Source organism: Papilio polytes, unplaced genomic scaffold (genome assembly GCF_000836215.1).
Source record: "Papilio polytes unplaced genomic scaffold, Ppol_1.0 DF823510.1, whole genome shotgun sequence".
In the NCBI taxonomy this organism is placed as follows: Eukaryota; Metazoa; Arthropoda; class Insecta; order Lepidoptera; family Papilionidae; genus Papilio; species Papilio polytes.
In genome coordinates, this window is record NW_013525694.1 from 823030 (window position 1) to 841970 (window position 18941).

The 18941-nt window shown below is 33.0% G+C and overlaps 1 protein-coding gene across 2 annotated transcripts in view; it reads left to right on the plus strand.

Moving 5' to 3' along the window:
• Positions 1 to 10101: 10101 nt before the first annotated feature.
• The window catches only part of LOC106104617, a 99440-nt gene continuing 90600 nt past the window's right edge, over positions 10102 to 18941 (plus strand). For both annotated transcript variants that reach the window (XM_013284714.1, XM_013284712.1), the window contains exon 1: positions 10102 to 10550. The gene's annotated coding sequence lies outside the window, so the exon portion shown is untranslated. The remainder of the gene's footprint in view (positions 10551 to 18941) is intronic.

The window sequence follows — 18941 nt, forward strand, 5'->3', positions numbered from 1 at the left end:
GATTCCGCAGCCGGTGGACTTCTATTTTTTATATAATATGTTTTATTTTGTTATTTTTTTAAGAAAATCATGTGAAATGTATTATATATAAAAATAAGAGAATAAAGATATGTGATTATAAATGCGAAAGTTTAGATGGATGTTTGTTAGAGTTTGTAGCCCAAACCAAGGCTCAACCGATTTCGATGTAATTCGGTATGGATGTAGAGGATAGTCTGGTCTTCCAGATAGGCTACTTAGTTTTTTTTTAATTCCACGCGGACGGAGTCGCGGGTGAAAGCTAGTGATGTTCATAAATGTCAAAAGAATTTTTCTATACATTATTAAGATTAATATTCTCTAAATAGATTTAGATACTCGAACCATTATAAACTGTAACACCCAAACTATCTTGTACTGTAAAATAAGATAAAATTATGACCAGACAATTGTAACGATAGACGGATTTGCATCGTAACTTTTAATCTTAACAATGAGGTGAAACTACATTTCTCATTACAATTACGTCCGTTATAAAATTAAAAGCAAGCTTAAGTCGTCGAGGTTTTGATGGCGCTTTGTTAGAAAATTATAAAAGAGAATTTGTTACCGGTCTATATCGACTTTCAAGAACCGCTCTTCCATTTAATAGACAATTTTTAACGCTTTCTTCGCAATAGTAACGCAATATTTGGACACAAAGAGAATCGTGACAATATTTCGTTTGTACGTGTAAATGTTTGAACAAATGATTTGGAGCAATTTGCAATCGCAAATCTACCGCAGAGCGATTTGCTATATAGGATAAACATCACTAAGCATTAGATTTAGTTTAAACTAAAATTGTCAGCTTGTATTGCGACATAGGATTGAAATATTTACAAAGTACAGATAACCAGTATCACAAACAATTATATTTTTAAATAGATATACAAACTTCAACATATACTTACAAAAATACACTAAAAACAAAACAAAATACACTAAAAACAAAACAAAATAAACCTACCTTATTGTAACTGTTATGTCTATATTGTACAATTATTATTACTTTGATGTCGGTGTCAGCCAAGGTATGCAGTGATATTTCTACGTAAGGGTTTCCACATTTTTACAATAATAATTGACAATTGAAAGTATAGTAACAATTGAGTAATGAATCTACATTGACTGACACCGACCTCCTTCTTTTGGGAAGTCGGTCAAAAAGATTGGAACAGGTTGTAATGAAACACGATATTGCACGAGACTGTTATTTTATTATATCCTCTTAATTAACTTAAAATGTACAGATAATAAATCAATAACTTATTCAATACAGATATCCTAGATCTAAGTGGATCATACGAGTTGAATTTTAACATCGTCATCATCACCAGCTCTGTATACGTCCCTATTAAGAGTCTCGGAGTCTACCCTAAGTTAGAGGTGATTAGACCATAATCAACCACGCGCCCCACTGCGGGTTTTTATTTCACACATATCTTTGAATGGTTTACTAAATAACAATTGTGAAATCGAGTGCCATTATGCCAATAGTTATTTTGGTGCATGGGCTAATAGCAAAGAGTTTCAAACAACATCTCAAGAAGCTCTCGCTAGACAGTTGGATTAAGGGCCTAATTCAAAAGGCGGTTATTTTTCAGTTTTAGAAACCGCACGCATTGTGAGGAGGTTCCTGTCTCTGCAGCTCTGGCCACTGGTTGCTTGAGTCATCGGATTTCGCAGCCGGTGGTGCTCAATTTTGTACATATGTTTAATTTTACTTCATACTAATATTATAAATGCGAAAGTTTAGATGGATGTTTGTTAGTTTGTAGCATAAATGGTTGAACGGATTTTGATGAAATTTGGTATAGATATAAAGGATAGTCTGGAAGAACACATAGGCAACTTACTTATGATTTTTGTTAATTCCACGTGGACGGAGTCGTGGGCAAAAGCTAGTATGATAATAAAATAGTCGTGAATAAGAAAACATTTGATAAATATCAGTTAGGTGTCATGGCTATTTTGAATACGTTAGGAAAATTACCGATTGCCGTAACAAATAGGGTTACTGACATCACATCTGTTAATTTCTGTACATCGCACGCCTCTTTATATGATATCATATTTTGTTTTCAAAACTCATAGCGTTAAATGAGCTAATTATTTCATAACCATTAGATATTAGGAAGGCTAATGTTTGATATAAAAGCGTACGTAACAAAGTAGAATTTATTTCAAGATTTTTTTTCATTAACCTGTACCAAAACATCAATATGTTGTAAATAATTAATTAAAAATACGCTTGAAATTTATTTAAAAGGGATTGCTAAATGTTTCGAAAACATATTTATTACAATCTCAGTTATTTTTGTTTCATCCTTCAATTTTTTTTTATAAAATACCACTAAAATTAATTGTTCACAATGTTTAGTTTATGTTTTGGAACATATAGTCGTTTTATTGCATCTCGGTACAGTCGTTCGTATTCATTTTACAATTAAATTCAAAAACTTTATCTTTTGTCGTTTCTCTAATAACTAACTAGTTATGAGCCGCTAGCGGCAATGTCTTTGAAATTCCCATTTGGCTATGTATTGAGTGCAACTAGAGTTTTTAAAACTTGTAAATAATATGTCGTTTCTGAGCGGAAATTTGAAATCTATAAACCTAATAAACTACATACATCAATGATCAAATAAGTTGCGGTAAGCCGTTTGTAGGTTTTGGGACAATGTTGATATTTACAATCTCCGAAACGGCTGGAGTTATTTCGACCGGACTTTCACTGAAGGGTAGCTGACATAGACAGGCATATTATAGGCTACTTATATTTTCGCGCTGTAAAATGGCTTAACGGGTGGTCCGATTTTGATGGAGCTTTGACTGAAAAATAGCTGGTAGAAGGTAGATGCAAGCGGGAATGTGATAGAGGACTTAAAGATTTTGATCTAACGAAGTGCGGGCGACAGCTCGTCAGTAATATAAATACTTCCGTGGTAATGTTTTCTCTTCTTGAGTTAAAAGTTACGTGCATTTTTAAAAATATTTAGCCACGGAATAGCTCCTCAAGCCGTGATAGAAAGCAGTTCAAACCAGTTTCAATTGTAAGTGACAATTTTCCGACTCAATTATGCGTTGGTCTTTTGTGCATCGATCACGTGCTGCAATTAGGTTCACAAAACGTCACTATGATTATTCAGATATCGTCATAGACGGATCCTTCTTTACTTCCTAGGGATACGAGTGCTCGATTTAACTAATTGGTTGCTAAACGTAACGTTAAGTGTTGGTTTAGTGTATAGTAATTTATACTAAAGATACTACTTAACTTTGACTGCGATAATAAGGCAGTAAATTAAATTAATTATTAATAATTAATACATAATTATATATATTTTTATGACTAATAGAAAAACAAAAGTAGGTACATAGTTCACGTGTTCCTCCAGACTAGCCTCTACATATGTATCAAATTTTGTTGAGATCCGTTCAACCGTTGTTACAAACTCTAACAAACATCCATCCATCCATCTAAACTTTCGCATTCATAATATTAAGAAGATATTAGTAAGAAGTAAGATATTAGTATCATTTATTTAATACAAAGATAATTTAATTCCTAAAATAAAAAAATAATTTACCATAGATAGTGAAATATTACTGCACCTTAGAATGAGTTTGTTCTTTTATAAATAAAACAAATACGCTTTCTCGAATAACGATATGCATAATAGACTATCGTCAACTTTTCTTCACAGGCCTTAATTTCCCATCCATCACATTAATGAGATCTTACTTTCGATCCGATGATCGGAGTTAATTCGTTTAATCGTTTAACCTAATTTAAACTGCGAAGCTTTTGAAGATTAGCAACAGTTATTGTGCATAATCAGTTTCGACGTGAGAAAGAGAAATTTGTATCTCGATAATCTTGTAATCGCTATCTACAACTAATTAGGTAATAATCAAGCGTAATCTATTCGTTGTTTTTACTACCGTTTTACTCTTTAAAAGGGAAGGTACACACTTGGCCAGTCCAGTCGGACAGTTGCGACGCCCAGCCGTAGATTGTATGGACTCACTGGTGTCAGCGTTAACACTAAGCCAGTTGATTGACACTCCAGATGTAGTGTGTATAACTATTGAACGCTATTTACCTACTGTACTGGCCAAATGTGAACCGCACATTAAGGTGAGTGTCCACTGGCAACGTAACTGGACAAAAATATATTGTTTTCTCTTTTATTTCCGAGAGAATAAGAGAGACGAATATATTATGTAATTGAGCATATATTTTTTTAATAATTTCTGTTTAATGCTTACAATTTAGTTGCTATCACTGGATCGTGTTTTTATTACCTTTATCAAAAAAATATAAGTCGGTTGAAAAGTTTAAAATTGAAAAGGAACGTACTGTTATTTTATTTTCTCGTTTAATTTACGTGATATAACAGTTTTATACACCAAAGTTACGTGAGCTCCGATCACTCGTGGAGTAATAACGTATCTTGTATTCAATAAGAGGTCTCTCGGTTCTGGTTGAGTGGAGCGATGAAAGGTTCAGTAGCAATGTAAGCGAAACAAGTTAAATATTTTTGTCGTTATGTAACCGGAGATACGAGATTCGTACGTCGGATGAGGTGGTGAATGGCGGATACCACCACGTGGACTTGTTTCCATTGTGCAACGAGATACGTTCATATAAACTTTTTTTTTTATTTTATGGAAGAAAACAATAGGTTTTTGTTTAATTGTTGTAATAGATAAATAAATCAAAACGTTTGAAACATGAGTACCTCAAAAATAAAAATGAAAATGAGTAACTATGTAATTGTCAATGACATATCTCACCTATAACACTATATAAGTATGCATTATTATTGAATTATGAAAAGAAAGCTAGACTAACCATGAATTATTGCAGAAACCATCTGAATAAAGACGTTCTTATTTGTGTTTAACAGTTTGTTTTGTGTACACGTGCATCAGTAGTGGAAATTCACGTCTCGTGACGATGACGGTTCAACCGTGGAAACGCGCACAGCGTCCGTTGACCGGTGGCGGATGCAGCGGTGATCGTCCATTGTTACTGTTGTGATTGACACACTTACCGTCTTTAGACCTTAAATACGAATAAAAACACCATAAAATTTAAAATAAGTGTTAATTAGTTTAGTGACAGAAACTAATTAAAAAAAATATTTACCTTGGACATAGTTTTCTTTCTAGTGTAATAATTTGCTTAATCTCCATTATTAAAAATCAGATATTGTTGTAAGGACATCAAAAAATGTTTGTGTTCTACATTTGTATTGGATAAAACAAAACTTTTTTTATTCAATAATGTCTACTCGCTAATTTAGTGGCCGTAAATACATACTTATTTGTTATGTGCTGTTATGAAAAAAGTTACATTCACTGAGCCAAAACAGACCGGCGTAAATAAAAATCCAATTTACTCGTTTGAATTATTAACTTTTAAAAAGTCAATATGCCCTGAATACTAATGCGTCGGTTCCATTATGTATTTAGTAATGGCATTTATTTATGTCGACGGGAGCTCGCGGCCGGACCTTAAATAACCACCAAATAAATCGATATTTGTTTATAAACATTAAAAAAAAGAAACTTCTAAAGAATAAGAGAAAAATAACTAGTGTTTTTTGTGATACATCCTGTTTGTCTAGCAAGGAATTCGAAGATATGTGTGAAGTCAACCCGCAGTGGGCCAGTGTGGTCTGATGACCAGCCTGATGATACTTGTAAGCCAGCCAAAGCAAATGGAAATTATTAATCTCTGCCTACCTTTAAGTTCTTAGCGTTGTTGCTATCTAGGATTGTAAACAAATAAATTTACAATCGTTCGTTAACATATTCTTATAAATAAAATTAAGCTATAGCATAGCAACATAATATCAGAACGTGCATGTAAGTACATATTCCATGTCATTTACCAGGTATTTTAAATGTACGTGATTGAATGTTCGTTTAGATATTCGCTTACCACAGCGAACTACATGTTAGTTTAGTTTCAATGGAATTTTTACAATCTAATCTTTATCTATACTTCTATACTATTGTAATAAAGCGTAAACACACTTTTTTGTTGCCTAAGATGTCAGCAATTACAGCATATTTTTGAATATTTCTTTCTTTAATAAAAAACCCTACATTTACATCACGCTTTAGGCTATATATTTTAACGCCATTAAACTTAGGGGGTAAATATTTTGGATAAAATCCTAATGTGGGAAAGAGACCATAAGTTGCTGCCAACATCAAGGAAGCAAGGTTGCCACGGTTTGTCATCATGTCATGTCATTTGACATTTGCAATTGATAATGTGACAAGTCAGTAATAAAATAAAATTTTCATAATTTCATGCAGATGAAGCCGCACGGGGACAACGAATCATATTAATAAAAATTTTAATATAATACAGCTGTAGCTATTGGGATATATTTGGGGAAATATTTTTTTTAAATCATAATTTTAGATTTTAGTTGTGAAAATCAAGAAATAAATCTTCTGAAAATGTTATAAAACGTTTGAAATAGAAGAATGGAAGTGCCACTTTTGAAATACTTGGAAAATGTACTTAAGAACGTAGCCTCTTAAACAAAAGCATTTACTAGACTCGGGCAAAATCTTTAATTCAATTTTCTTTATAACTTGACATAACTCAATTAATTGCATTTGTTCGTTACTCGAGAATATTAGATTTGATTTAAAGAATGTTTCAAGTTTTATACTTGAAATTCAATTAAATAAATGTTAGTAGACTTTATTCTTTGATTATTAAAACGTTTTTGTACTTAAATATTAATATTCCACGTCTGTTATTAAAAGAACAAAAAACAAATGTAATGTAAAATATAAGAAAACCATTTTAATACGACTGACTGTTTCAAAGATATTTATCGGACTCAGAGACGTTTAAAGGTTATTTAGCTATGTTCATTATGTAAATTTTTACTATGTAAACTTCCCTAAGGGACTACCTTATGCATCACTTAGTGACTAAATGACGTGTGCCAACGATTTCAATGAATATCTTTACTGTCAACTGAAAAAAAGAATTCTAACCAAACCAGTACAAACGGGTTTGCAAACGCTATTAAAAAAAAACATATGGTATGTCTAATTAGTTTTATAACCAGCTATGCGTATCTTTGACTTTTTATATTTTCATATTCCTTTCTCTTACATTTTCCTTGGAAAAATAGAGACAACTCTATGTTTCAATAGAAGTTAATCGTTCATCCATGTATTTGAGTATTATTTTAGTGTAGCTTTGAAGATTTTGCATGTTTTATCGTGTAACATCAAGGCTTTGTTCGTACAGATTTATACGTTGGTATAAGTGGAACTCGATGTTGTTTTATTACCGACGATTTGCGTGTATTCGCTTTTTGGGTTCAATTTGTTTTTTTCGCTTTCTTACGTTTCTCTATTTGATGACTCAATAAAAGTTTAATGTACTACAAATTTATTCCATTGATACTGCAAATCGACATGAACAGCGATAAATAAAATTTATACATTTTAGAAAAAAAAAAACATATTTGCTTAACAGTCAGTCATGGAGTATACTCAAGCTTAATTTCTTTCTTCCGATGAAGCTATAATAAAGAAATCATTGCTTCATATTTTCTCTTTAATACATACTTAACCAAAATCACATTTTCATTACATCACTTGTTAGAAATTCGTGATTTACGTGCAAAATGATTGCCATGGCGTCTCTTTATAGTGAGACACCACACAGGAGTTGCGGTTGCGACGCGGTTACAAAGCGAACTTTACCTAGCTACAATACAAATAGAATTAATAAAATTGACTATAATTTTTGTAATAAAAAATCAACTGTTTTCAACATCTGAACGTTACTCGTTGCGTCACTACATTAAGTTTTTTAGCTAGTTATCCGTCAAAATCGGTGACAAAAAATTAGTCGCACCGCCCGTGTGGCGTATCTTTTATTCTACCATAATGAGTATTACGTGTAGTACAGACCTCAATTCGACGCAATGAGCTTGTAATTTCCCGTACGTAACATCCGCTCCTCCGTCTAATGGTAATTCTTTCCTATTTCCTACCGGATGAAGCGTACTTACCATAATAAGAAAAAAGTCTTTTATGTTCTGTACTTAAACATCTAAGAGCAGACAAATAGTCGTGAAATCCTGAAAAAGATGGTCTTAAAAATATATCGTTGAAACCTTTATACAATAAACTAACTGTTGCTCACGATTTTGCCCGCGAAAATTAAAAAATAAAACAAAACATAGCCTATGTTACTCGCAGATAAATTACCTTGATAATAGTGAATTTTTAAATCGTCCCAGTAGTTTTTGCGTCAATGAAATACATACGAAAATTCAAAAATACAAATCTTTTCTATTTATAACATTAGCATAGATACGTTGATTTGCAGAAGTAAGTCTTATTTAAAAACTTTAGAGTACTTCCCAAAATAAGTCAATCGTATAAAGTGCATACTGACCTATGTTACGCGGTGTAATGCTACGAAATGTAACATTCGTATCAAGCGGCTCGTTGATAGTTTCCCCGTAACACTACGTGCTGTGCTATCGCCATGTAACATGTTATACTGCGTGATAATAATAATTACATAACTTAATAGTTCTAGGCTTCTATCTTGTTAGACAATGTAAAGGTTCTTATAAGTTTAGTCCGTGATCATATTTATGTAGCGATACGAAACAAAGTTCACACCAGTAAAGTCGGCAGTGTATGTTAATTGTTGATAATATGCTAATTACTGTTTCGTAAAGCGAGTTTCGAAAATAGAATACGTACTGATTTTAACACGTGCCGTCAACATGATTGAAGGAGGTTTTACTGTAGATTTCCTTTGTTGAAAACATAACAGCTTTTTGTTCTGGATATGTAATCTTACTTCTTACTAATATCACGAATAGATGGATTGGTTGGAAATTGTTGTTATCTAAACGGTTGAATGGATCTCGATGAAATTTGGCATAGATGTAGAGAAAAGTCTAGAAGAAAATATAGACTTTTGTTTTTTTAAAACCACACGAAATGAGGCGTCGAAAGCTCGTGTTTAATATTTTCGGATGTTATTACTCTAGATGAGTTATAAACAGTATTATTGGCCCAAGGTTTATTATATTAACTATTCTCCTTATGATTGTAGAATAAATAACAATTGCATGTTTTCACAATAAGAATTTGCAAACCATTTTGACAGTTGTAATAAGTATTGCAACGAATTGCACTATAATTTACTTGTCAGGCTAGATATAGGCTAAAGCTATAATTTTATGTAGTATGGTTGATTTCAGAAGCTTTGTCAGTTTGTAGTATTATAACTATCGGAACGAAATATAAAATTCAAACAGTTTAAATTTCATATGCATTCAGCTAACAAAAACAGCCAATTTTTCAGGTCAAATACAAAAACTGTATACAAAACATTTTAGTATATTAGTTTAAATTACACGAAATGTGTTATTTCGGAAAAGTCCTATAAACTACAGTTGTTGACATTTGTTTCATTAATTGTATGTTACAAATAGTAGATTCTTTAGTAAAAAATAAAAACAACCACTAAGTCGGGATTACAATTTATAAAGCTCTGTAGCAACATGAACATGAATCGGTGTTTTAATGATAGAAGAGCCGCTCGGTGCAGAACTTTCGCCATTACTCAAGCCTTAACATTTGAAGGCAGACGCGAGCTTGTAACAAGTACAAAAGATACAAGTGATTAACCTACATTCAACTAAAAGAAAATACAAAATGAAAACATGACGCGACATGTTCTCGAGACGAATTGAACAGCCACACGATACCGTCGATTTCGTCACCACTTCTCTATTTACAGAGCCGAAGTATCAAGTTATTGTGTCGAAAATGTAAATAGACCGCTCCACTTTACCACGGCGGCGGTGGCGTGATGAACTTTCATTTTCCTCGACTTTTATACGATTCGAATACAATATTTTCAGATGGTAATAATACCAATGACGTCGGTCTCGTAAATACGAGAAGCGATTGCGGTAAATGGGTATTTTTTTTTCAGTTGCCATGCAACTAGATATTCTGCAAGGAGACCTGAGGTTGCGTTGCGTGGCGATGGCGAGCGGGCGCGCCGGAGCCGCGAAGGTGAAGGCGCCGCCAGTCGCTCGCGCGAGAGAGCGGCAAACGCACGACGCCTGCGCGGCACTGATGCCCGCCATCGCCCGACCTCCGCCGCGCGCGCAGCTACCGCCTGAGTGAGCAGTGCACCGATCCCTGCACCGTTCCAAATTCAAAATCTAGTTTCCACATGTGACATCGTGCTACCGGCCAGTGTGAACGAACATAAAAACTCCGTGCTCAGTGATTGTGTCCGACTGTTGTTTTTTTTTGAGTTTTCTCGATAAGTCTCGAGTGAGTGGCGATAAGGAGAATTTTTCTTGTGATTTGACATACATATGACGTGTATAACGGTGTCGAGATCTGACGCTTGATCGCTTCGATATAATCGAATAAGTGTTTTGTGTATCTCTGGAGCGGTGCGCCGGAATTTTAACGGACTTGCCTAAGCGGAGGTAAGAGCGGATGTTTACAGTTATGCTTTATTGTATAATTTAAACGTGGAGAAAGCTATCTTTATAAGTATGTCTTCATTGATAGATCAGAAAATGAATAGCCAGCATAGATTTGCCTTTTTATGAATCGTCTAGAGAAATTTTCAGCTTTTATGTTGCAACAAGTAATTGCTAACTAGCAAAGCGCAACATTGCACTTAAGTTATAAAGCTTCATTTAAAATTTTGAGAAGTAACTAAATGGTCTACGAATGAAAGACCGCAATAAATAATAAACGGAGCCACTAAAAGCGCTTTAAGTCATTCATAATTCATATTAACTAGAGATGAATATTCAAGGGGTGTTGTTTTTTCGAGACGCTCAGTTTATTTCAAGGGAAAACAGTTTAGGAGCGGCTTCGCGTCCAGAATAAACAATGCACCGGGAAAGTACTGACTCATCTCGCGTACGCTCGCGACCTGAGACTTTTGTACGGAATAAATTTACCTTTAAATGAGCTCTGTATTTAGTAAACAGACAAGGATACTTTTGTGTTTATTCTTATTATAAAAAGGCCATTGGCAACCGTTCCAAGGCGAACTATTTCCTAACTTGTTTATTTAAAATGTAAAAGGTCATACTAAGTAGTACTTATTTGTGACTTGAAAAACTCGTTGAAGTCTTTTGTAGATGTAAATTAATTAAGTTTGAATCTATTAAGGTACCTAATTTTTATTAAATAAAGATTGTGTGTATGAGAATTGGGAATTCTACACTAAGGTACACCTTTATTGGCTACTTAACAACTCTGTGAGTTTAAGTCAATTATTGCAATTTAAAAGCGCTACAAAAGCACCAATCAATGTAATTAGTAAATGGAATGTGTTAAAAAGATTTGTAATTTGTCGACCATAATGATTGTAAACCAAAACCAGTGAACGTTGAACTATTAACAGGCTTTTAAAGGTACGTAATTACTGATAATGATGTACTTTAGCCTGGAAGGTTGCAGCTCTGTCCTGTATCTAGAGAATATCACACGGTTGCGTGCGTTGTCGTTCTAAATAAGGAACTGGGAGTTCTTATAATAGACCACAGCACACATTACTTGTGTAAAATAAGTTATAATGGAATCAAATACATTCCAATAAGAAAAATAAATTAAATTCGTACACACTGAGAATATTAAGAGAGACGTACTATGTAAAAATAATTAGCGGTTACTGAAATGTAAATTAAAAATCCGAAAGTTTAGATTGATAAATGTTTGTTAGAGTTTGCAGCCAAACAGCTCAACGGATTTCGATGAAATTTAGTGTAGATGTAGAGGATAGTCTGGAAGAACACATATGCTACTCTCTTTTGTTATTTAATTCTACGCGGACGGATTCGCGAGAAAAACTAGTCTTTATACGTTTTTAAAATGTCTATTTACTTAAGGAAAGCGACCGGTAAGCTAAATATGATGGTTCCTCGCGTTAGTTCAGAACTGGTTAGTGAGGTGAATCATTCGCGGATGTATTCCTGGATTTATTTCAATCATACAAAGTTTTACGTAAAAAGAATGGATAAAATTCCTTTAGTCTAGGACAATAAGGTTTTATCCTTCAGATAAGATGCGAATATTAAAGTATCCATAGATTTGAACTATTTTATTTTGTTTTAATTCCGTTAATTCCTATTTTTGAAATTGCTTCTCTCTGTCTTTTTTTACTCTGTGACAATGATTTTAAAAAATATGAAACCTGTATAACATTGTTAAGGTAGTATACACAGATCCCTCATCTTATCAGTGAATAAGCAAATTAACACAAACGAAAAGTGTTAACAACTCTTGTTTGCGCCCTCAATAAGGTACCCGAGACAAACAGCGTCCTCTTTCGGACGATTTCTCTTTGGAATACTTTCCATCTTGCCTATTCTAGTACACATTGCTTATCACGTTGTTTAAGTTTCCTATCAACAAAGGGACGAAAAGGTGTCTTAAAGTTTATAGTACAAACACATGGAGGTTGTTAAAGCTAGATAAGGTGACAATGCATGTAGGGTAACCTTGCCCCTTGATGTTATCTATGGTTTACTTTATAGCGTCTTATCTTAGTTTATGAGCCGAGATGATGTTATAAAGATGGTTAGGTTAGTTACGTTGTTGGTATACTTTTTTTAATATTCACTGGAACAGAAATGACGCACACATTAATCGAGACAGAAAAAATTGATTTGTACATTTCTATATTAGATATTTATATCTTGCGTTAACTTATTTTATACGCTTTAGTTAGGTTTTGTCTCTACTAATATACTATTCGTAAAGATTTGTATTTTTGGATTTTTGTATGTATTGAAATAAATCAATAACTACTGAACCGATTTCAAAAATTCTTTCGCTATTAAAAAGCTACGTTATCAGTGAGTAACAACCGGTATGTTATTTTACTATTTATTAGTTCCACGTAGACAAAGACGCGCGTAACAACTAGTATGAAATATACGTTTAAATGTAAGAAATGTATCGTTGAAGCTATTTTTGGAACGACATTTCAGCGAAGTGTAGACTTGATTAATTACAGTCAGTACCAGCATAGGTTAGTCACGGATGGGGTTAAGTTTTTAAGTTTTGCGCATTCTGCTGGTGCAGTGGCAGAATGCCAAGACCTTGAATCGTTTATTGCACACCTCATACTTTGAGTGGCGTAAGATATCGTTCGACTGCCAATTCGCAACAGTTCTTGTGTTGCAAATGTCTTAAATGACTAGATGAATCTACGGTATACGCACTTTTTTTATTTATTGTATTACCATCAAATAATGAACATTCCAAATGGTGGAAAATGAGAGATAAGTAGCACTGCATATTATATAGGAAATTATTGATGCGCCGGGCATCATTAACTAGTAAGAAAATTGGCGAAAACGAAGGACGAATAGAGATTAGAAATATCCTCTTTGTGTGCGGACCATCGCATCTGTTCCGCTTGTTTATAGGCGTTAGCTGTCTTTTGTCTCCTAATGATATAAAATGTGTAAATAGAATAGTAGAGTCATAGTAAAATATTGACATACTAACAGTAAATTACTTTAATTATATGAATTCTGCATTCCTTTCTTTACACGGTTTACATTTCGTTTGACTTCTACATAACTATATTTACGTTTCAAACGGTTCAACGTGTTATTTGCAACGGTATTGCTTGTAATGATTCAGCAAAAACGTCGAGTATTTGCTACTTAATTAGTTAATTACTATTTCTGTAGTCATCAATAGCTAACGGTTACAAACAACTATATTGAATGACAGTAAACGATTTTGTTCTCTTTCAAAGCGACAAGCTCCTCCTACGTAGGTTGGTTAACCATTTCTTTAAAGGTACTTATGGATATTGTAGTTTTTATCTATACTTCTATACTATTGTAATAAAGCGTAAACACACACTTCTTTCTTGTCTAAGATGTCAGCAATTAGTAACATATTTTTAAAACATTTTTTTAAATAAAAACCCCTACACTTACGTTACGCTTTAGGCTATATATTTTCAAGCCATTAAACTTAGGAGGTAAATGAATTGGAAACAAACCTTCATGTGAGGAATAACGTTAGTAATACATAATGATATTTTATTCTTAATAAATAAAATACACTTTTTTAATCAACAATTGACTTAATGAATATTTTCTTGATGCTTCTTGATGTTTGATTAATATTGAAAATGTTCTTTTAGTAATTAAATTCGGAAAGGTCAAGAACATTAAGTTCTCGTCTCCTGACCTTTATATTCGTCAGAACGTTCGACTAATATGAATTGTAAAATTTATTCTCGTGTTAGTTAATTTAAAGTCTCTCAACATAAAATGTGAGTTAAATTTATCACCTTAATAATATTTAATGATCATTGTATCACATCAAACGTCGATTAATGATTTGATGGACGTTTTAAACCTGTCTTTAGGTTTGTTGATTCTTTAATTATGTCTACTATTGTGTTTATTATGATAATAATAATGCATAATCTGATGCTTCAAAATCTTTAAATCATGGATCTATTTAGGATATAATAAAATCCTACATGCGAACGATATTGGAATAATTCGAGATTTACTAATGATTTAATTTTACTATATTTTTTAGGGATTTATCGCACAAGAACTAAACATCACACAACTAAAAATCGAGTACTGAGGTATACCTCCATATAAGCTCATAGGAATCAAAGCGCGACTAAACAGTTGTGCGATAGTTTAGTCAACGGTATACGTGGTGTAACTTAACTTTTTCAGTGTTCACTATTCTTGTTATCCCTGTTTTAATGAGAATGATAAGAACGTAAAACTGTTCTCATCTAGTTGTTCCGTGCAGTGAAAACACTAATAGTTAGGTAAGTTCCTTTTTTTATCTTCCAAGAATCTTCCCACAAGAAAAAGGTAAGAAAAGTGCCTCCAATCTATCATATATCTATCATAAACATGATACGATCGTTTTTAAGATTTTCGTACTGATCTGAATTAAAATCTCAATTTCACTTTCTACGACTGAATACTGTGTAAATACGATTGTTTTTTGTTATTTTAAAATATGTTTGGCAAAACTGAATGGTTGTATACTTATCAAACAAAACAGACTTCCAAACAAAATACACTAAAAACAAAATATTGTATTGTGTTCTCATTTTTAAAAATCAACATTTGAATGTGATAATACCAACGTATAGAATTAATAAATTTATTGTTTATGACTTGATGTCATGAACTATGAATTGATATTAAATTTGAGGTGGTTTTAGATCGAGGAAATCAGACCGTTTAACTATTTGATCACTAGTCTTCTTTTTTTTGATGAAAAAATTATTAACGAGATTTTTGTTAATTCACTAATATTTATTTTCACCAATCCAACTAAGCTCGAGGCTTGTGCTAGGATATGTTCAAAATAGTCGAATGGATTCAAACCCTCGACTACAAGAACGGTAGTCCGTATCCCAAACCATTAAGCCATTGGAGCTTGATAAAAAGTTTGTTTCAAAATTACAATGCAACGTTATTCCTCAAAAATATACAAGATAAATCGTGTGATACCGTGAAATGTTGCCATTAAAGATATTGTTAGAGTCGTTAATAACTGAGTACTCGTATGAATTCTTTTGCATGACGTTGTTTTCGCGACCGGTGTATTTTGACCGTTGATGGGACGAAAAGTGGGGCGTTATTTGCGTATTCATTCCAACAGACGGTCTTATAGTCCATTATCCAGACCCTGCAGGTTTACCGACATGTGTTTTGGGGCAGGTGGCGGAAGTATGAATACGCACGTATTCAGTTCCAAAGAAACGTTCTTTGATATTGTGTTGAAATTTTTATACCTTTTAAATATATTTAATTATGTTCTGAGGCAAGATGCGTGCAAACGTTAACAGTTGCGTAGTTTTATTTTGTTATTTTATTTCCATAAGTGGACATGTTTTTCCATATTTATTATTGAAAGCCAAAGGCTAAACTGTTGATAATTTTCTCAAATGCAATAAATAAATGGAGTGGCTGTAATTTTTTTAATAACACGAAATAATTATTCGCCTTTCCTTTGTTTTAATTTGAAGTCGATAACATTACTAAATTAAAACGTCGTTTTTCAAATTGAAATATCTATGAGCAGTGGTCGCTTTTCTATTTTGACGAATTCAAGTAACAGTTTGCTCATTTGTCACCTTATACTTAAAAAATCAATTCGTAAGCTTTTCTTCTATGAATTATAACTTGATTTCCAAGAAATCGTTGTGTGTTTCCGTAGTTGGTACCTATTTGTTTCATACGACGTTGATATATCGAATACGATAGTAGATTTCCGATTGGGGTGTGATAGTGACACTGGGGCAGGATAAATCGTTTGCGAATACGAATACGGAATAGTAAAATCGATGAATCGAAAATCGAGTGTTTAATCTTAATCATACGTGAACAATTTTTAACACTTACTTACTGAGAGTAATTTAAAACGACAATTTTTTTAGATATGCCTTAATTATTGATACGTGCACTAAGCTATGATTTTGGCTTTTTACCATTAAATAGACCTGTTCCTTACAATGTGTTTAATATATTTATGTCCGGTTTCCCAGCTACTTTTAACCATTCGTTAGTGTTTATCGCTTGATAACTTCATGGCGTTTCCGAATTACGTAATTTGAGTTTTACTCCAAAACTTAGTTTAAACTGACACTAATGAATCACTAGATAGTGAAAAAATAAATGAAAACTTCAGCAACTCAGCATTATGGGTACGTCTGAAGCAATGGTCCATGTCCAAAAAAGATTACTCTATTTTCTTCGTCGTTCCTTTTAAAAGTTTTAAAAGAAAAATGCATACCTACGTATACCGAGTCTTAAACCAGTCTTATTGAGGTCGTGAATTCGTCCCAGATATACAAATCTTGTTGCAAATGTCATTGGCGATGATATCTGCCCACTCGGTCAGCGCTCGCCCACAGTAAGGGCCGGTAAGGTCGTTGTATATTCCTTACATTTCTCTCGCTTATCCTTGATGGGTATTGCAGCCTGCGCACACCTTAGACTAAACTGTCGCCCAACTGTTTAATCTCGCTTTGATTCCTATGAGCTTATATGGTGGGCACACTAATCGATTTTTAGTTGTACAACTAAACAGTATTTGGCTGCGAAACAATCGACACTCGCACAACGGTTGTGCGATAGTTAAGTCAAAAGTGAACGCGCGCACTTATTGTTTGGGTATTCCTTTGTTTTAAATTAACATGCATAGTGTCCGTAATTTTTCACAGCCGAAAATACTTTTACAAATATCGTATGTCTTTCTTTGTGGCGGAAAACGAAGATTGACAGGTTTTTCAACGCAAAATCTCTTTGAGATGACATTTTTCAGGGTCTAAGTCTAGTTTTTGTTTCATGTCTCTAAGAAGATGTAATTTTTTATTGTATTTCATACTATTATTTTGCTTTTTATTATTTTGTAACATACCATAGTATCAATATTGTTGTTAATGTTCTGTTTTGTTGTTACAATATGTAATTTCATGTTATTGACTTGTTTTTAATGAAAACATAATAATTTTCGAAAGTTGTTCTGTGAAACATTCAGGTTCATTAAAACGGCAATAAGCGATATATTAAAAAGTTGTCACGTGCTCGCCAAATGCAATTTGTTTTTATATCGCATTGAATGAGCCTTACAGCGTTGCACATATTTTTAAATTTTTCAACTCAACGTTTGTTTTTGAATGGAGTTTCTTTTACCTTTGAAAAGGAAATGCGATACTTACATCAGTAAATAGACCCCTAATATTATAATTTGATATTTACTTTACTGACGTTAGTTGCATAAAGCATTAAATTTATTTTGTATATTTCCACTATTGCAATGTGTCCATAAATTATTTCCATGCGAAATGGCAACTTAAATTTAACGACCGTCTCCATTAATATAAAAAAGGGGCCTATAAATATAGAGAGTGATCTAAATGGACATTTTCAAGGCTTTTGTGTGTGACGGACCTTACAAAGTCGTGAGCTAAAGACCGCGTAGAGGCGGCGCCGAGCCTTGGCCGTACACATTCACCGATGCGATTGGCTCATTTAATACGATCGCCTCCAAATAAACACTTTTTTATCATATAATGAAATAGGGCTGCTGGTTATTCCATTGTTGACGCAACTTGTAACAGTTTACGACTGAAATCAATAATCGATACTTAGATCGATCTCAGCAAGAAAAAAGTAGGAACAAAAGAAAATTGTACGTCTTCTGAACAATAGATGTGATTTTTCGATTTATATTTCAGCTGGCGCAAATGTAATTGGTCTAAATATGAACCAAATTGTTTTAAATTTAAGAGAAATAAGTTTGAGATCGGGCAACTATTTAAATTGTAAAACAATAAAAAAGCAAAATAAATGAAGTAGGTACAAAATATAGTCCTTTAAAATATCTTTTAGTAATAATTTATCCAGACACCTCACGATTCTTCTATAAATCTTTTGTTTTTATAAAAAGTAGGAGGAATGGTTTTTTAAATTGACATTTACTTTTTTAATTTATTTCTTTTGACTTGCATTTAAAGCGTGTCGACATTGAAACTAGATTGAAAACTTCGTTTTTCGTCCTTTGGCCATATTTAAATCTGTGTTACATTGTACCAGTACCGAATTACGACTGGTACAATGTAACGCATAATAGCACAAACATTGAATTCTACAAGTTTACATTTTTCCAGTTGCTTTCCAGTGAGGGATTCGATCACTGGACTGGAATAATGTAAACCTGTCATAAGGACAAATGATGGGGTGCATAAATACATTTAATTACAGATAATTAATTCTAAAATTTATAACGAATAGCGGTTAACGATAATAATCAGCATTGTGTTTGTTAAAAATATGCGAATTACCTCG